Below are 21,361 nucleotides of genomic sequence, written 5' to 3'. Positions count from 1 at the left end.
ATGAGGTTTGCGCTATTAATATTCTACCGGTAGGTAGGTAAAGTAGTGGACGAATGCAACGCTGCAACCATAACAAAAAGCACGAAGAAGAGTGTCAACAGATTTGTTTCTTTGGTGTCCCAACAATATTTTCGTTCATTAAACTGGCTTCTAAGCAGACTGCAAAACCGTTTTAAAAGCTTTAAACGCAATGGACTGAAAAGGTTAAAAAAGATACTTGACGTGTTGTGGTCCTTTTCTATGTGATAAATCCAAGCGAGGCTGCATGCTGTGCTGGCCGCAGTTCATTTTCATTGAAATGTGTTTACGTTTCAAAAAGTTAATTTTTTTTTCAATTATGTGAATTCTGTTATATACTACGGTCGATTTCAGTGAGCGTGTTTGGTTTTTTATTTATTTATTTATTAGTAAGCGTTTTAAAACTGGCAAACTACACACATAATGAATGAACATGAAAGTGAGCAGTGTTCTGTTGGGAAAAACAGCCTAAGGTGGTTTGCTGGTGTTAATTTGTCTCTCTTGCTTTATGGTTTTAGAGGGGACTTATTATCTTGTCATACGAAACCAGATATACATCTACTGGTTTGGCTTGGCCAGGATGTGAGACCTTTCTGAATTTTCTAAACCCAGCAAATAATGAATGTCAGACTGGTATCCTGTTTCAGATGCTGTGGCTACATATACAGGTGCATCTCAATAAATTAAAATGTTGTGGAAAAGTTCATTTATTATAGTAATTCAACTCAAATTGTGAAACTCGTGTATTAAATAAATCAATGCACACAGACTGAAGTAGATTACCGTCTTTGGTTCTTTTAATTGTGAGATGATTTTTAACAAAAAAACTCACCATTCACTTTCTCAACAAATTAGAATATGGTGACATGCCAATCAGCTAATCAACTCAAAACTGCAAAGGTTTCCTGAGCCTTCAAAATGGTCTCTCAGTTTGGTTCACTAGGCTACACAAATCCTGGGGAAGACTGGTGATCTGACAGTTGTCCGGAAGACAATCATTGACACCCTTCACAAGGAGGGAGGGTAAGACACCCAAACATCATTGCCAAAGAACTGGCTCTTCACAGAGTGCTGTATCCAAGCATGTTTCAACAGAAAGTTGATATGGAAGGACAAAAAGTGTGGAAGAAAAAAGATGCACACCCAACCGAGAGAACCGCAGCCTTATGAGGATTGTCAAGCAAAATCGATTCAAGAATTTGAGTGAACTTCACAAGGAATGGACTGAGGCTGGGGTCATGGCATCAAGAGCCACCCACACAGGACGTGTCAAGGAATTTGGCTACAGTTGTCGTATTCCTCTTGTTAAGCCACTCCTGAACCAACAGACAATGTCAGAGGCGTCTTACCTGGGCTAAGGAGAAGAAGAACTGGACTTAGGTGAGATTTTTTAGGTGAGACTTTTCAGATGAGAACAGTTTTTGTATTTCATTTGGAAACCAAGGTCCTAGAGTCTGGAGGAAGGGTGGAGAAGCTCACTCCCTCATAGCCCAAGTTGCTTGAAGTCCAGTGTTAAGTTTCCACAGTCTGTGATGATTTGGGGTACAATGTCATCAGCTGGTGTTGGTCCATTGTGATCTTTGAAAACCAAAGTCACTGCAGGACCCATTTTACCAAGAAGATTTTGGAGCACTTCATGCTTCCTTCTTCTTCTGACCAGCTTTTTGAAGAAACAGATTACATTTTCCAGCAGGATTTGGCACCTGCCCACACTGCCAAAAGCACCAAAAGTTGGTTAAATGACCATGGTGTTGGTGTGCTTGACTGGCCAGCAAACTCACCAGACCTGAACCCCATCGAGAATCTAGGGGTATTGTCAAGAGTAAAATGAGAAACAAGAGACCAAAAAATGCAGATGAGCTGAAGACCTCTGTCAAAGAAACCTGGGATCCATACCACCTCAGCAGTTGCCACACACTGATCACCTCCATGCCATGCCGAATTGAGGCAGTAATTAAAGCAAAAGGAGCCCCTACCAAGTATTGAGTACATTTACAGTACTAAATGAACATACTTTCCAGAAGGCCAACAATTCACTAAAAAAGTTTTTTTTTTTTTTTATTGGTCTGATGAAGTATTCTAATTTGTTGAAATTTGTTGTGAATTGGTGGGTTTTTGTTAAATGTGAGCCAAAATCATCACAATTAAAAGAATCAAAGACCTAAACTACGTCAGTCTGTGTGCATTGAATTTATTTAATACATGAGTTTCACCATTTGAGTTGAATTACTGAAATAAATGAACTTTTCCCACGACATTCTAATTTATTTTTGAGATGCACCTGTAGGGTTAATAATGCAGTAGTTTTGTGTTGTCAACTCTTTATTTTGGTTATGTTTGGCAGGTTTTAGGTCCTACTGCAGGGGATGATGGGGCAGAGGCCCGTGCATCGTCATGTTTGGGAGCCACTGGAGGATCATCTGGTTCCCGTTTGGAGTCACAGCTCCAGGAGGCAATTCGGTTAAAGACAGAGGGGAATGCATTCTACCGGGAGAAAAATGTGCGCACAGCCATTGGATGTTATCATCGTGCTTTGCTTGTTCTCCGTGGCCTGGACTCTGAGGTGACCTCTGCCCTGCAAGGGTTTGTGCCTCGGGTGCCTAAACTGAGCCAGGCGCAGGAGGACCTGCTGAGGAGCACTCAAGTAGACTGCTTATAACAATTTAGCAGGTGTGTATTCCTTCCAAAAAAGATACTGTGGCGGTGTGAGGTAGTAAGTGCCTTGGTACTGAATTAAGTAACACTAAAGTGTAATAATTTTGCAGGCACCTTTGCTAATTTTTGTGCATTTTTAAGCACGTTTATAGGAACAGTTTCTTACTGGGCAGGCTAGGCTAGGTATCATCATTGGTCATGCGTTATCATACCATTTGGTTTAACCATTTCATATTGGTTTGAAACCTCTGAACCCAAATCCCTCCATTTCTGTCTATCTCAGCAAAACCGTTTTCCATCTATTTTACCCCCATAATAAGAGCTCTCACTCTTTTGCTGGCATCTCATCATACTGACCACATTAAAACCTCTAACCATAGCAGTTAATCATATGAGAAATAGGAAACTAAATTGTGTGAACTTTGTCCTTGATCTCATGAGAACCCATAGCAGAAGAGATCTTGCTTTATTAAACACTACCATTCAAAAGTTTGAGGTCTTTTTAAAGAAATGTATACTTATATTCAGCAAGGACACACTAAACAAAAAAAAAAAAAAAAAACAAACTCAAAAGTGACAGTAAAGGGATTTATAATCTTAGAAAAGATTTCCATTTAAATAAATACTGTTCTTTTCAACTTTCTATTCTTCAAAGATTCATCAAAAAAAATTATGCAAGCATGTAGTTGCCTTCACAAGAAAAAATCTGACTTTACAGTGTATTTGAGATTTTAATAGTATTTCACAAATATCACTGTTTTTGACCAAATAAAGCCTTTGTGGGCATAAGAGACTTCTTTCAAAAAATCTTACTGATGACAAAGTTTTGAATGACAGTTTTTATTTATATCTTATCTGTGGAAGCATTCCTCTCTTTACCTATTTGTGTGTTTCACAGCATGTTCTGCTGCAGCGAGAGCTGGTGGACTATGGCCGTGTGTTTAGAGTACAGTCTGAAAGTGCTCCAGTGGAGGTCAGTGACATTAAGGCCCTCTACAGAGCTGGAGTGGCCCATTAGAGCTGGGGTGATGCTCAGACTGCTCGACATTACCTCACACAGGCCAGCAGGGGGAAACCTAACGGTAAAAACCTACCACATCCAACTGTTTTGCTTGTCTGCTTGATCATTCGCCAAACTGCACCAGGGGTCGCCAGAGCTCTCCTAGGGATTTCGCTTTATTCAGTTTGACAAATTATCGTTATGATATAAACGCATATCTAGCTGAGAAAAATCAAAAGAGCTGTGGGTCGTTCACTTACTGCTTCTGTCTACGTAATATTTTAATTATCTCTGTCCATGTGGGTGTCAGATATTTGCTTTTGTCTAGCTATTTTTTCAGTCTAATGCAATGAGCAGTCAAGTTAAAAATAGTTCTAAAACATGTCACAAGACCCCTGCATTCTCTTCCGTTCCTTCAGATAATGCTATAGTTAAATACAAGAATGTGTCCTGTGTGAACAGGCATCTAAGCATGCCACACAGAATAAGTGAAAATTCTCAGCATGCTATAAGTGTGCAATGATAATCATATGGCAATCATATGATTTGATATAACACTGCTTGCTGAAAAAAAGACAGACACAGGGTTCACATTAAAATATATCTGCCCAACTCAATCTGAGCAGCTCAGTCAAGCCATCTTCAAGAATCGGCTTAAAACACATCTCTTCCATCTTTATTTGACCCTCTAACTTTTGCACTCACTATTCTAATTCTATTTAAAAAAAAAAAAAAAAACATCTAACTACCTTTCTAATCTTTTTGTATTCTATCTATTTTCTTTTCATTTATTATACAATTATAAAAAAAAAAAGACCTCGAACACTAGCTTGCTCTATTCTTTTTCTATTCTATCGGTTTTCTTTTTATTTATTATATTATTTAAAAGCCCTTGCTACGTATACTGCGTTTAGGCTAACTGAGACTTGTTATAGCACTTATATATCATTGCTCTTTTGTTGTTTATGATTGCTTCCATTGTCCTCATTTGTAAGTCGCTTTGGATAAAAGCATCTACTAAATGACTAAATGTAAATGTAAATATTACTGGGCTGGTCATTTGATAAGTTTCATTTTCCAGAGTATACCACAGACTTATTAATCTTGGTTTATCTGTTGCCTATCTTCACAAGTTTGGTTGTCCTATTAAATAAAAAAAAAGTGTATGTGTGCATACGTTTACATGTGCGTGTCAGAAAGCATGACGGAAAAAAAATCCCCTGAGATAAAGGTTGGGAACTACTGATAATGCTGCCAGGGGTTTTCAGCTACAGTTTTCACAAAGGAATACAGTGTGGGAGCCTGTTATGTAATGCAGTGTTGCGTTATTAGAGTTTGTGGATGCATCCATTTTCTTAAGAGTCGGTAAGATCAAACACCTTTGCTCTGCAGCCTTCGATTGAACTGCTGTTTCACATCTGCATTCAAAGTTTATGTCAGTGCTTAGATTGGAAATAATGAGGCATGCATATCACCCTGTTCTTCATTTCTCAGATCCTGATGTAAAGAAAACAGCTGCAGCGAGTGGAGGAGAGACTCAGCCAAGACTATCAGAAAGAGAAGGCACTGTACAAAGGCATGTTCAGCAAGCAGAAACCAGAGTGAGGAGCAGTTAGCAGAGGAGAAGACCCAGAAATTGGTCTAAACGGACGGACAAATACACCACTCCGCAGGAACATACATGAAGTTAAATGACGCTTGAGCTGATGTCACCAGGAGGCAAGTGGGATATTTTGCTTCAGGGTATGGATAATTTGCTACATATGGCATTTACTGGTGTTGAAGATCCAGTAGCAGGACTGGATGTGTGGCTGAAATCTGGTGCAATGTGGCAGCTTGAACAAGAATTTTAATGCACTTAAAATGCATTGTATTCTGGTCTTGTATGCCTAATACACTGTCTAGCTCATTCTGTTTTGCATTCAATTTCTTCCAGTTGTGTGTGTGTGTGTATTATATATATATATATATATATATATATATATATATATATATATATATATATAAAAATTTCAGATGAAAGTACTCGTCTTCTGTTTAGTTATCCTAATAAATATTTTTGAAATAACTCTATGCATAATTTATTTGCCATTTGACACAGAATGCTCAAAAGCTGTTGTTCGATTGTTAATGGCTTATGCTAATATGATTATGGAAATGCTGTGAGAAGACATTTAATGTAAGTCTATGACAGCAGATTTTTGTATGTGAGATCTCATGTAATCCTATTGTACCATAAAAAACACTTCACTCAGCAGTAGCAACATATGCAGACATTGCCAAGCAAATCAGTAAGGCTCGTTTTAAATTGGAAATACTTTTATTGATTTTTTTCATCATTTCATCAGTTTCAGCACTTGAACAATCATTTCAAATTCTATATTATTTTCAAAGTCCTGAGCATAAGTTCAAACAACATCTTTTTGTATCTGGTCAGCATATAACAAAGAGTGCTTTGTAAAGCATATGTTCATAGTAAAAACAACACCAGCAACACTATGACCATTAGAGTGCACATAGACACAGCACAGCATGGCATGCAGAAGCACTTAAGCAAGCAGAAAGAGAGAAAATTGTAAGTTTGGAAAAGTTGGCAGCTTGGCTTCTACCATTTTGAAATGTTCATACTAATCTTTCTTTTTCGACTTGTGGTTTTTATTGAAACTGAGGGACCTCATAGAGCCAAACACTTTCCTTCCGAGGTCACGGAATGATCTGGAACGGGTGAGAGGAGCCGATGGGGGTGGCGAGGGCGAGAGCGATGGAGATGAAAGCGGAGAAAGCGAGTGACTGCTTCCCTCCAGGCTCTGGGAACGAGAGAGATGGAAAAGACTGGCAGTTGAAGAATGATGTTTCTCCTCCTTTCTCACAAGATTGCGAGCACGTTCAGAGCCCCGTCCTGCACGGCTGATCTCAAATGAGGAACGCCACTGATTGCTTTCTCGTTTCTGAGAATTTGGCTCGAGAATTCCCTGAGACTCGCTTCGAAATAACGATCGCCTGGACAACCGGAGGCTGGAACTGCGACTGTCCCAACTCGTACCTTTCTTTTTCGAGTTGTTCCCCCTTTGATCTTGCCTACTGGAGGATGTTTCTTTTAAACGAGGTATGCCTCCAACCAAATCCTCCAGGCCTTTCATCTCGCTCATACTCCTCTTCCTCTCTTTCCCAAAATCGTGTTTCGAACCCCTTCCAAAACTTTCCACCCTTTTTAGAGGTTTCTGTGCTCATTTCATCCTCCCATCCGGTGCCATAGTCCCTGCCTGAATAGCTACTAACTGTGGATGCTCGAATAAGTTCTCTTGAGGCATGTTTGCCTTGGTAGAGCTGCTCTCTCCATCCCCCCTCCTCCTCCACCCTCTATCTTGAGGCCTCCACCCAGCCCCTGGGTTCTGCCCTGAGGGAACCTCCACGAGGCCGAATGGGACCCTCCAGTGGGGAACTACATGGGTGAAAGCGTGGAAGAGAGCATTGAGATGGGGAGTCACGCCGAAATACTGAAAGCTGGGCAGGAGTGAAGGGTGAATTTGAAAGTAGCCGAGGAGGAGAGTGGACTCTGTTGTGGGAGGAGCTGGAGAGGAGGCAGAGTCTGATTGATTATGTGGGGAAAGGCAGAATGGGAGAAGAACGAGTAGGAGTGTGACCAGAATTGTCTGAATGAGGGCTACCTGACTGTGACGTCAGTGCCGAATGGCAAATCCGAGTGTGAAACTTGTAGGCGATGCTGTTGAGATATGTAATCCTGTCCAGAGCCCTGCACCCTGCCCAGACGTTTGATGCTGGTGTCAGATTAGTTCGATCTAATCCAAACGGGTGCTGAAATGATGAGCTGGATGAGTGCAGTGTATAGGAACGTTACTTGGAGAAGCTGAGCCTACACCTCTTTCTCGTTCACTCCTAAAACATTCGGTATCCAACTCCACCCCCTCCTCCATCAAGCCAAGAACTACAGATCTCGGCAGGCCAGATACACGAGAGATTTCAAATACAACTGCAGAGTCCTCATTAAGTTTGGGAGGGCTGTCTGAAACTTTGGTTGGAGGACAACCCTCTGCCTCTTCCCTCGAGGCTCCACTCCAGTCTAGTGACTTGGAGAATCCCATTTGCCCAAAGTTCTTTCCAGTTATCTCCAGAGACCCTCGATTGTTCACAGAGGAAGGGCAGGTGGAGATCCTTGGTCTCCTGCTCCAGTTTGGAGTGCTGGTGATGGTGGATGTCGAAGAGGAAGGGGAAGCAGTTGGAGTGACTATACTTGCGGAGAGATGCCCACACGATCCTGAGACCTCTTCTTTCACATTTTTAGCATCAACACTCAAAGTGTTGTTCAGGTTTGGATTCAGGTTCAAATTCAGATTTAAGTGGAGGCTGATGTTGAAATCCTCCCCTGTCACGGAGGGCAAGTTTCCTAGGTTGATGGAATTGCGACTTGCGCGTTTGCCAATACTGCTGAGGCTGACTCTCGCTGAATTGCCCAGGATAGACCTGCAAGGGGTAGCATTCCCTCCAGACAGGCTGGAGTAGGAAGCACTTCTTGGGTGAATCCCCTCATAACCAGCTCCTGCGATGTTTTATTTGGAGTCCACGGCTGGAAGTTTCAGGGGCCACCCTGCGGTGATGCTGATGGACTAATCTGTTGATGTATTGCTCCAGCTGAGTAAAGGAAGGAGAGGCTGGGGGTTGGCCTTTCTCAGGAGGTTGCTCAAGCCCTGGCTCCACAGGCTGATCGCTCTCTGGACTGGGGGAGAGGTGGGTGGGGGAAGGTTCCTGGCAGGTGGTGAACAGGGGGCTCTGGAGGGCCACAGCATGAAGCGGACTAGGGTAAGGGTACACCTCTTTTGTCTTCCGAGAAACTAGGTCAGAGCAAAATTTAGGGTCCAGCTGAAGCTGTGGACTGGTGTTGGAAGAGGGTAAAAGAGAGTCGGGATGAATGCCTCCCAAACTGGAACAAAGGTCTGTCAGGAACATGAGGCTATTGAGCTCAAGATCCCCTGTTCACAAAGAACAAAAAAAGTTTGTAAATTTATTATTTACATTCTTCTTATTTAATATACAATAATAAATTATGTAAAAAACACCAAACTATTAAAAAAAAGAATATTATTTTTAAACTATATATATATATATATATATATATATATATTTTACATTCCCAAACAAAATTATTATTACTGTAAATAATAATTATGCATATGGACATTTTACATTTTTGTTGTACTTTAAGTTTTTAATTCCTATTACTAGCAAATAGTGCTTATCATTAAATGCTCATTACTATATTACAAGCTTTTTTTTAATAAGTATTTAAATTATCTTGAACAAAATACAAATGTACAACACATCCTACCATCATGTATAAGTATTTCTAACAATTTTTGCTTATATAAATGGGCAAATGGGTTTTTAAGTTCTTCTTTCTTTTGGGTTTTGAATGAAATATGACATTGGATATTTTAAGATCACAAGTCATACCAGTAGAAAAGGGCCTCCTTTCTTGTTTCTCCACTGTGCCCTCGGGACACTCTGTACTATGAGACTCAGCCTCCCTCCAGTGAGTGGCACTATGATCTAGTGAGCGAGGCCTACAGCTGACTTTCACTGACCCTCCAGGAGCCGCCTCGCTGGATACGGAGTAACAAGAGTCTGACAGAGAACTCCCACTGACCGAGTAAAAAAACCTGCAGACAAGAGAATGATGGATGAAGTTAAGAGCGTTAGGGGGAGCAGTGCCTCAGGGGTGACACATGATATAAATGATGGTTTGCAATAAAAAGCCAGGGTTAATGTTTGCCAGAGTAAAAAGAGAACTGCCAAAAACACAGAAACTATGTGTCATGTTGAAGTTGAAATGTCAACACTGAATCACAGAGCCCCAAGCAATCCAAGCTATGAGTCATGCACTTGTGTGAAATGTATTACTATTTCATGCAGGGCTCATTCTTCAGGGAGGGCTTAAAGGATAACTGCTTTTGATTTAGATATTTCACATAGTTCCACTGATTTGAGGAATCTACATAGTTTATCCAAAATGGTTCCATTTTGTTGTTTTGTTGCTTAAGTGTATCATCTTTTCAATATTCTCCTATCCCAGCTAAGAGAGCCATTTGTGTTTTTGTGGCACTATCAAAACATTGCTATTTTGGTCTAAGATATATTATTTCGGAATATATGATTTATTGTCTCTCTGGATATCTGGATATTACCTTTTATTTTGCATACAAAACAAAAATAAATTACATATTTTAAGCTGTAGCATGTTTTGACTTTGTATTGGATGCAGAGAGACAACAAATCGACTTTATGTAAATACCTCATTAAATTTTGTTCTTTGGGTGTCTTTAATTCCCCTAGTTATCAGTCAGTGTTCATGGATTTTCTGACTATAAAAATTAGTATTTACATTTCATGATGTTTATTTTTTATGTTTCATATTAGTCATCTTTTCATACCAGGTTTTGACTAACACTGCTGAATAAAATACAATACCAAAAATAACCAATTGTGACTAAATAATTATATAATGCTTCAAATGCCAAATACTAAAAAGGGAAACAATACTGTGGAACAATGATTAATCACACAATTCCTCTTTGTGGAAAAAAAGAGCTTTAGAGAAGAATCTTGACGTGAGATATTTCAAGCAGTCTTTTGCTATAGGTTCAAGTATCCACACAAAGACATTCTGAACTGTTCTTTAAAAACACCAAAGGTTTAATTTGGAGTACAAGCACCTGAGCTTGGTCTAGAGTCGCAGTCAAGTGGTGTTGTGCCAGGGAAGTCTGGAGTGGGAGAGGACAGCAGATCAGACGGGATGTCCCAGGACAGAGTGGACCAGCGTGAGCTTACCCCCTCTCCTGTCGTGCCGAGGCAAGACAGATCAGGGTTTGCAGGCAACAGACTCTGAAAACAGATGGAGGAGTCATGTTACTACAAGATAAGGTGATGACACAAAGACCCTGTTTACAACCTGGTATTAACATACGATCATGATGCATGTAATCGCATTGTATTTGTTGCTAAACACTAATCCATCATGACGTATCCCAGACAGCAGCAAAGGACCACCTATTCACCTGTCAATCGATTATTTCCCCAAAACAAATGGTTTTAACTTTTAAAAAAAAATGTGCATGGTTTAAAAAGAACAATAACCATCGTATTGAAAAATCTGGAATACGCAGACATGAACATGCACACAACATCAATAAACATCAATGCCAGTGACAGAGATAATCTGCCACACCAAACAACTGTTAAGTTAAAGGGAAATTCATAAGTGGGTTCATGAGTGTTGTGAAGTGCTACATCAGATGGTTTATAGTTTAAAAATTTAAAATATTAGTATTTTTCTCACACACACCTGTCGCTTCAGAACACATTGATTTATCACTTGGGTTCACACTGATGAATCAATGAATCAACACACTTTGTATGGTTTTTAAAATGTCAACTTTGAGGGGAACATCCACTTGCATTATGTACTCACAGAGATGGTATATTTTCATAAAAAAATCTTTGTTTGCACTAATCTGAAAAAAGAATGTCATATACTTTGTAGCTTGTAGCTTCATAAAATTAAGGTTGAACCACTGATGACACATTAACTATTTTAATGATGTCCTTATTACCTTTGTGGGCCTTGAACATGTCAGTTGTGTTGCTATCTATGCAGGTTCAGAAAGCTCTCAGATTTTTGTGTTCCTGAAGATGAACGAAGGTCTTACGGGTATGGAATGAATTAACAACATAATTTTCATTTTTGAGTGAACTAATCCCTTTAATATATGCTAAAATAACAGCATTCCCATCAAAACATAATGTCCACAATTAAAATTTGTTTTTATTTTTTAAATAGTTTAAAAAAAAGTGCTTTATCAACATGCAATAACACATTTACATAGTGACTTATGTACGTAGCCCTGAAATCAGAGATCCTCTCCTCGAAATACGATCACAGCTGGTCACTGGAGGTGCATTTGAGACACGTCAATATATCTAATGTAAACAGCAATTTGTCTCAGCTGACCACAGACACAGATGTTAATATCAGGATAGAAGTCATGTATCTGTGATGTATATATTTACAAAAAAGTACACCTGTAAGGAGAATCCACATCATTAGCTGGTGACTTTATGATGTATAAGCCTGCTTTCTAAGAGGATTTTAAAAGCGGTCATATGATGCCATTTCAAGTTTCCTTTCTCGTTGGAGGTGTTACAAGCTGTTTGTGAATAGATAAGATCCCTAAAGTTGCAAAGACTAAAGTCTCCAAACACAAAGAGATATTCTTTATAAAATTTAAGACTACTCCATGCCCTCCTAAAATGCCTTGTTTAAACACGCCCCCATATGTGTGCGTCACTGTGTGAGAAGATTTGCATAACACCGCCAAATGTTCACGCAAAGAAATTTGGATTCTCACTGTAGTATTGCCATGTAATGGAACTGCTGTGTGTTTTCCTTGTAAAAGCAAAACTACTTTTGTTTGGTCTTCCAAAAGAGGACATAATTAGAAATTGGTGGTTAAGTTGTATTTACAACACTGTTCCGGAACAGTTCAAACCAAATATTCAGTGTGCAGCGCATTTTATGGAGGGCTTGTTCCTGATCCTGGGAGAGTATAGACTACAATGCAGGCTGTTCTGACTCACCGTCTGTAAGTATGTTTTCATATTAAAGAATTTTGCCACTGATGAAAAAAAAACACGAGTTTTAAGCAGTGAAGAATAGCGCTTGTTGTTTGTCGTTTCTCTGATCACAAATGCAGGACATGGTTTTATGTTTACGCGGCGCGATGCAAACGCAAGTCATTATAATCAGTAATTATGTCCCCACTGGATGCAACAAATGCGTTGTCTGTAATAGGTTTTTATTATTTTTGTCTCATCGCACCCCGGACACATCATCACAGTATGTTAAGGGGCGTTACATTTTCCGTCACACGCTTGAGGTATTTGGCCAATCACAATACACTGGATAGCTGGCCAATCAGCGTACACCTAACTTTTCGGAACGACAATCCATAAAAAAACCGACATGTTTCAGAAAGGCGGGGCATAAAGGAGAAACAATAATGTACAGTGTATGGAAAATAATGTGTTTTTTTAACCTTAAACCGCATAAAAACATTTAATTACACCAAATACACAAAACTATTTTTCTTTTTTAGCAACGTCATATGACCCCTCTAAAAGACTGATAAACTAAGATCCATCAAGGGAATGCTTCAGTTAAACTTCAGAAGTTTTGAATCACTTATCAACTTGAAGACGTTTATGGGGTTAGTTGTTTGTGATCCCCAACCTCTCCCCATCGCAAGGAATCTTCCTTTGCAGCACTTCTGAGGAATCCCATCAAATCAAGTGACTATTGTGCATATCCTTTTAAGTCCGATCAACCTTCTGTCAGACTTTTACACAGACAATGCAGGTGATGCATTGGCGAAATGAAAAAAAGTCGGGGGAGGGCTGTTAATAAGCAGAGTGGAGAAAGACAGATGATGAAACAAAGGAGAGAGGGAGAAAAGACGGGGGATAGTGGGTATTGAAAGACAGACTTTGACCAGGCTTATCTCTGCTCCAGCAGTTTACCCACAATCCTGTCTTGGACACTAAAAATACATATGGAAAGAAAAACATACAGAGTAAAGAGTGAGCAGGACATTCTGGGATGAAAAGATGAAGGTGGAAAACTCATGGAGGGGGGCATAAAGACACTAGATAGCAAAAAAAGTTTTGAATAAAAGTAGAGAGCACGGGGGATGGGTTGCCTAGTGAGAGGAACAGCATGAAGGAGGCATCTCTTATGTGAGACCCCCTCCCAACCACCACCACTCCTGGATATAACTGCCTCCCCCACTTCACTTCAGAGAACTGTCAGGCCTCTCCTCTCTTCCTGCCCTCTCTCTCCTTCTCTTTTCTCGCTCTCCTTCTCCTCTCCTCTCGCCCACACATCCGATTTAGCAGCAATACTTTAACTGTCTCTTTGCTGGTTGAACATGGACTAACACGTGCACTGACACTTCCACATGCATTTGACAAAAAACCCATCTAAGGTGACCGTACACAACTTTTATTTACTGGACATGTCTGGGTCAGGATTTCTAAATTGCCTTGGTTTTGGCTTTGTTTTCCTCTTGACATTCTCTTCACAGTCCTCACACATTATATGTAGGCTACATTTGCATCAGTTTTGACCGTTCTCTGTAGATTCCCATCTTCCCGCACACCACAATTGGTTTGATTATGTGCAATGCCTGCATGCTACTGGTCAAACTACTTTTCAGTCATTATCTCCAGCATATATAAAAAGAATAGTAAAATAAAGTCAACACTTGTACATTTTAAACAATTCCAGCCAGGACACGTCGAGGGAAAAGATGACATATAGTCACCTTTTGAATTAGTTTCATTTTTCCTTGCCACCCCTGAATGAAATGCGCGAAGACGTATAATTTGCCTCCAAAGTCCAAATTTGTTCATATATATATATATATACCCATGCGCACATCTAGACAGAATGTATACTGCATTATCCTGGTATACAGTTGCAATTTATTTAATTTCACCAGGAGGGGAATTGGAAGAAGCATTTGCTCAATGGGGGAAACCTGATACAAGTCTCACGCAGGGTGCACTGGCCATTTTCCAGCTACCGATCAATTCATGAAGGAGTGCTCTGGCACATGGAAAGTACATTATATGAGTCTAATAAAATAATGGAAATAATAAGACAAATGTCCAGTCTGGCCATCAATTCCACTGACAGAGGAATTACTCATTCAATTCCCTCACTGACACTGGAAATGGCTTAACATCATATTTTAATAACAAGGTGAGTCTTGTGGGAGGCCAACAGGAAGACAGCTTTTCAACCACTGAATCAGAGCAATCCACTCTTTGACTGAAAGTGAAAAAACATATATAGGAACCATCTAATAAATCAATGTCAGTAAAATGTAATATGCAATATTAGCTATGAAATCTGATGCTGCATTCAGCCATTGCGCAGAAGTCTATCCTAGCGAGGGGTTAATATATCAGTTGCTCTGCATGGCACACCCCCGTTCTCCATCTTTCTGTCCATTTCCCTCCATCCTCTCTCTCCCTCAGCGGGTAGCAGAGGAGAGGTGATATCTGTGACGCCGACAAGAGAAACATTTCTCCATGTGGTGTTTATGCAAATGGAAATCGCGTAGGTGGAGAGGCAACAACATTGCCCCGATGATGACTAATACTTTTGTCTAATGATACATATTGCTGTTTCTCATGCGCACATTTTGCTGGACTGAATGGCTACTTGTAAGTGTCCTTCAAAAGCCTTTTGTTATTGCAAAAACAATTTTAAATGCCATGAAAGAAACACTCTTAATCACGTCACTTTGATCTAGGAGATCCCGGATAATTATATAAACGCCCTATAACAAATGAAGGACATGAGAAATAATTTATGAGCTATTTGCCACTATTAAATGCATTTCACATTTGTGGCTTTGCTTGAGTTCACATGCACACTGTCCATTTTATAAAAACACACAATGGTGCTTCTATTGTCAACTCTCACATACACTTCCCTCCTTTCTCTCATTACACAAGCACACACCTGAACTGCACCTGTTATCAGTCCTCCATACCTGGTCAAGAGCCCTGCACATCAGCATGACAAAAAATCAACATTTTGTTACTGAATAGTCTGTACAACATACAGGGATTGATAGTGGGGTAAACTGTGCCACACTTCACCAAACAGAGCATAATTTGTCACATGACCATATGTTTAGAAAGAGCCTTTCATTTACAGTTGCCAACTTTTGAGCAATGCACATGAAAAATTTTTAAATTATTTTCTTTTTACTTTGTTTTCTCTTTTGCATGCCAAAGTATTTTTTAAATTAATTTCATATCAAAACAGATTTATTCAGTCGGTTAATTACCTGTGTAAAAAAAACATGTAAAATTTGTGTAAATTATTTCATTATTAAATATTTTCCCCATAATGCTGAATTGGGGAAAAATATGGAACTATTACTAAAAATACAACTGCAAAATGTTACTTTTTTTGTACAATCAAATATTAAAATAATATTAAAAATGTCCAGGGTGGTATCTACAAAATTAAGACATTGGAATGAGATTAATATATTAGTAAACTGGTTGAGTATATTTTTTATATAAAATGTTCACGTTGCAATGATTCAACTTACCCCCAACATGAAGCAACTATCTTTTTCTGAGAAGTCATATTTTAAATTTCTAATATATGTGTTCTCATTTTACTTGATAACAAGCTTCCTGATATATAATTGGACATATTAGATCTAATTTCCTTTCCCAGAGGCAAACTTAAAATGACACAGCTTACCCCACTCCCCCAACAATTTTGTATTGGCGCAATCAACATGTATTGTATGCAGGGGCCCAAAATTAGCTGTGCTCTCCAACTCAACCTTGACACGTTGAAGAAAAAGGTGTGTACAAATCTGAAATGTAAACAGAGCTGCGTCCTGTATAGGTCATGCAACCTGAGCTCCACTGGATGCCACTGTCACCGAAACGTTTAGCAGGTGCCATCAGCAGGGTTCCACCTCGAAGAGGAGATCAAAGTTTAAAATTACGAGGAACATTATGTTCCTTCGGAATTTCCCACGTCCCCACTGACCTGTTGCCTGCGGGAGGTTGCGGCGCAATCCTCGGCGGCGCTCTCCAGTCCGTCCCCCTGGTGAGCGGGCGCTCCATTCATGTCCAGTACCGCATCCACCATCTCCAGATGTCGTCCTCTGAGAAGGTCCAGCTCCAATATGCCGGCCAGAGTGGCTTTCAGCCGCTCTCCGATACGAACCCGATCGCTCCCCGACCATAGCGAATTCACACAACCGCGGCGCCGGCCATTGTGCGCGCAAAATCGGTTTGTAGACAGACACGGTGGTCGGTGAACGGGAGGGCTCACTGCTCGCCTCTAGCCAGAGCACCGACTGTCAATGCAGCATGAGCTCTGTGCGACATGAGCAGCAGCGGAGCCGACGCTTAAAATTCAGAGTCCGTAACAATGTATCACGAAAATGCAGTACGGTCGCAACTCAACTTTCGCAGTGAGGCACATGTAACAAAGGCATACTTTTAAGGTCTTAATTTACACCCCCCAAAAATTCTTTCCCACCTAACCATTTTGAGACGCCACAACCATCACGTCAGCTATCATTCGGTTGATGATGATGATGATGATGAAGATGATTGAAGGATTGAATCATATATGCGACAGTCTTGCACACAGCTCACCGCTGTGAAGAAAAGAGTATGAATGGGGAGGAGTCAGACGCGAAAGCTCGCTGCTGATTGGCCGGAGAAGTTTTCGAACAGATTTGATTAGCTTTTTTTAAGACGAGGAATGTGAATCTGCTAGTAGTTAATAGGATATGTTGAGACTGTAGCGTTGCATAATATTTCAAACAAACTTGAATTGTGCTCATTTATCAAAGTTAAAGACTAAAAATTAGTGGAACAGATTTTTGATTTACCCCAGTGACTCAAATCTATTTGAGTCTTTGGATTCGTTCACTAGAAAGATTCTTTTGCGCGCTTTAAAGAGGCAAAAATGAATCAATTCATGGAAATATTCCTTTGCTTAAATCATTCAGGAAATATTGGATCACGTTCAACTGGGCAGATAAAGTAAAAAAAAAAAAAAAAAAAATTGATGACCCACATTGTGATTGAAAAAGAGTATGTTGTTACTTTTATGACGTGTATTACCCTACTTTGTGTACTTTTCCAAATGATCAAATATCCGCTTGGTTTTGTTGGATTCAAATATAGCAGGTTCCTGCATCGGCTGCTATGCGACGAGAACGTCCTCTGTTGGCACAAAGACTGTTTCCAACCAGCAGGTGACAGTATCTGCATACACCAAACAAGATTTCCATCAGTAATCGTTAAATCACTGACACAAGGGTAGGAGGATTAGTCAAATATAGTCAAATATAGGTCGGATACTCCATATATGTCTATCCATGTTGGATATAGAGTTTAGTTTATACTGAAACCAAATCACAAATGAAAACATCAGATGAAAATAAATAGATATTAGACTTGTTTCAGCATGATGCATACGTATGTAAAATCAATTTGTTAATTTATAAAACAGTTACAATTGCGACTCATTTGCCTCTGAAAGAGGATTCTTATCTTAAGTTTAAACAAAATATATGAAGCAGGCCTATAGCACAATATTTTCTGCATATCAGCTCTTTCTTACTTCTTTCATCACTCTTTAACATAAAACGTGACTATTCATAGGCAAACTTCCTGCTGAAACCATCAAAATGTGAAACCTCAAACTCAGTTTTGGCAGTTCTCTTCCACTTCAGGTTTTTTTTAATCCTCTTAACCCACAAACATAATTTCTGTTTGTAAAATACAAATAATTTACATAATCTATTTTGCATACATTACACTAATGTGAGCACCTTTAAGTCAGATCCATCAAAATTTCATATGTAACTTTTCAAACTGCTTTGAAATTTCATGGTATATTTAAGTTTAAATGCTTTAAACACAGTTTTACTCCTCAGTGATTCAGCAAATATATTGTTGAGCCAGTGAGGTGTGTAAATGTGTTTAAAGAGTTTTGTTTAAACTAATATGCCAAACCATATTGCTATCTTGGCCTTGTTATTGTTTCATATAGCCTAATGTCCATCAGGCACATAATGTACATTGTTTATTTCATATGTCTCTGACCTCATTGAGAATGGGAGCATGGTGAAGAAGGGCCTTAGGGTAAGTGAAATACTGGCTTTTGTTCCAAACTCTGAGGCCTGCTGGGCTCTGTTTCAATATGGTTATGCAGTCGGTAACATACTAACATCATTGAGTCTCAGTCATCTATCACAAAAACACAAAAGACTGTTCACTCAAAAATGAAAATTCTGTCATCATTTACTCACCCACGTCTCCTTCCAAAACTAACCATGTGACTTACTTTCTTCTTTGGAAAATAAAATATTTTTAGAAAATGAGTAAAAATGTATACATAGCCTATACATACATACATATATATATACACACACTTTCTCAAAATATTTTATTATTATGTATATATCTATATATATATATATATATATATATATAATATATAATATATATATATATAAACCTCCTGGACATAAACATAGGAGCCTAATTAAAAAATCATTAAAAAAAAGCTCATTTTAAAATAAAAATTCAAACAGCACTTTGAGGCTTTTTTATCAGAACTCTTCAGTTACACAGCCTATATAATGTCTGTTGGATGTCTGTACATTTAGTGATTCTTGAATTTTTGACTAAAATTCTGTTTTCATCTATTTTTCAACACAAAGAATGTATTTAAAACGCGTCACACCCTGTTCCATAAACGGCTTGTGTTTGTCCCGTTAGCTGGGTTTAGGGAACTCACGTCTGTTGTTCACTGAGGTGTTACACAAACCGATGCCGTGATTTGCAATTAAGCTGTCATGGCACTCACTTCAGAAAAAAAAACGGAGCTGAACTTCAAATAGCCGGTGTCTGAGAATGCTTTGCTCATTTACAGCCCACGGTTCATTATTGTTCGAAGCGCGAGGACGGGAGAGGCTCTGAAGAGGTTTCGAAGAGCTTATGTAACGCTCCATAACTTTAAACCCTAATATCACCGCAAGGCATTTAATTACGCGTAAGCACTTCTCATCTTTTCACACCTCTGACTGTCCTCCCCTTAAACACAACCACACTCGTTATAAAGGCCGAGCCCCTCGAGCTGAAAACAGGCATTTGAGACAACCTCCACCCGTGGGCACTTCGTCAGCTCGGGACCAGCCTCTCGGCCTCCCCAAACTCCAGTCAGAATGCCTCCCTACGGAGAAATCCATGGAAATTACGCCTTTCAAGCAAAGGAAGTGCCTCGGTAGGTCATGACAACAACGTCAGCTCTTGCATTTTACAAACTCCTCTACGTCACCTGATTTGGATTGTTGGGGAAACATTTTAAAATAAAATAAATGCTGAATTAAATTATTATACATGTAAACATTTCATTAAATGTATTTATATTTTTAAACAGAGGCTAAATAAAGATTAATTTCATGTTTTTTTAAAATATATGCTCATCTTTTTCATGTAGCCTAGTTAAAGAAAAAAAAACATCTCAAAAGTTACTATTAAGCCTCTTATTTACTTTCTTTTTAGCTCAAAATCTATATAATTGTAAGGAAAATGGTTTTAGATTCTCAGAAAAACCAAACAAAACCATAAAAAAGCAATGCAACAAGCAGAAAATGATGTGACAACGTGACAAACATTAGTGTCTGCAATATTTTATGTACAACAATGTTCCATTCACAGATAAATGTATATTTGTTCCTCTATTGCAGCAACAAGAAAAGATGAAGTCTGCACTATTCGGTCTAAGTTCCCCAACAAATTACCAGTAAGATACCTTTTTAACATAAAGTGTTTAAAAAAAATAAAACAACTGCTTTTTTTTAATATATATATAATATATATATATATCTATATATATATAATATAATTTTTTTTTTTTTTTTTTTTTTTTTGTATTTTAGGTAATTGTGGAGAGATACCTTCGTGAGAAAAAGCTTCCACTACTGGACAAAACCAAATTTCTTGTCCCACATGAGCTGACATTAGGGCAGTTCCTCAGCCTGCTCAGGTGTGTATACTCTCTCTCTTTTTGTTATATGATGCAGTTTTAGCTGCATGTGTCCATATTTTGCAGCTCAAAAGAAAATGAGCCATGGCTAGTTTTTCTTGAGTCAGTGTGAATGTGTGTTGTATGAACAGGTGAATCAGGCCAGTGCTGCTGTGCCATGTTGCTTCAGTCACTGGATTCGCTGTATGAGGCACCACCGTGAAGTTTCAGAGATCTTTCAAGCAATTATTTTCAGTAATACCAATTTCCCCTCTCGCTCTTTCTCTTTCAGAAGTAAGATAGAACTAGAGGCATCTCAGCTCTCTACCTACTGATCTCGGGAAAGAAAGATGTCCTTTTTGTCAGCCAGCATGGGAGAGAAGTTTTACTCACAGTTCAGAGGACCCCGATGGCTTTCTCTACATATCCTATGCATCCCAGGACATGTTTGGATGAAAGACTCTCAGACAGGAGCATGACACACAGATCACATCACATCCCTCCAGAACTGATTGCCTCTCTGAGATCATGTATTGCTGCTAAATGAAGACTCTCCCTGTGCATCACACCTAAAACCACACAGACCACCAACTACTCTTGGTCTAGAGGACTCTCCTGACCTCATCATTTGGAATAGTTTAGATTTCTTTGAGGCTAATGTTGAAGCATAATCAGTAGAATTTAAAAGAGGTTTCATACTTAGCTGTCTAATATGAAGAACAGAAAAAGTGATGTTCACTTCTCAAGCTGCTCATTCATAAGGCTCCAACACAAAAAAAGGACGGTCCTGTCCCTCAAAGGACCTGGGATGTCCTGTCACAATGAGAAAGGGGTTTTGTTTCGATGCTGGTTTCCTTTCCATGTTCTTTCTGTGACTGTTCATCTGTGTTTCTAAAACAAACACAGAGGGAAACGAACAAACCAAAAACTATTTATCAGCACCTACTGGAATGAAAACGAGTGCAAACAACACAGTCATTATGTACTCACGCTTCAAACGCCGGTTGGAAAATCCTCAATAAATCAGT

The 21,361-nt window shown here is 39.2% G+C and overlaps 3 pseudogenes; 2 read left to right on the top strand and 1 right to left on the bottom strand.

Annotated features, from left to right (window-relative positions):
• Nucleotides 1-441: 441 nt before the first annotated feature.
• On the top strand, nt 442-5,278 carry LOC122133869 (annotated as a pseudogene).
• A 700-nt stretch (nt 5,279-5,978) lies between these two features.
• LOC122139703 lies at nt 5,979-18,411 on the bottom strand (annotated as a pseudogene).
• Nucleotides 18,412-18,424: 13 nt separating this feature from the next.
• On the top strand, nt 18,425-20,789 carry LOC122139702 (annotated as a pseudogene).
• The last annotated feature ends 572 nt before the right edge of the window (nt 20,790-21,361 follow it).

The sequence above is a fragment of the Cyprinus carpio genome, chromosome B14, assembly GCF_018340385.1.
Source record: "Cyprinus carpio isolate SPL01 chromosome B14, ASM1834038v1, whole genome shotgun sequence".
In the NCBI taxonomy this organism is placed as follows: Eukaryota; Metazoa; Chordata; class Actinopteri; order Cypriniformes; family Cyprinidae; genus Cyprinus; species Cyprinus carpio.
This window is presented reverse-complemented; position numbering and strand designations above follow the sequence as displayed.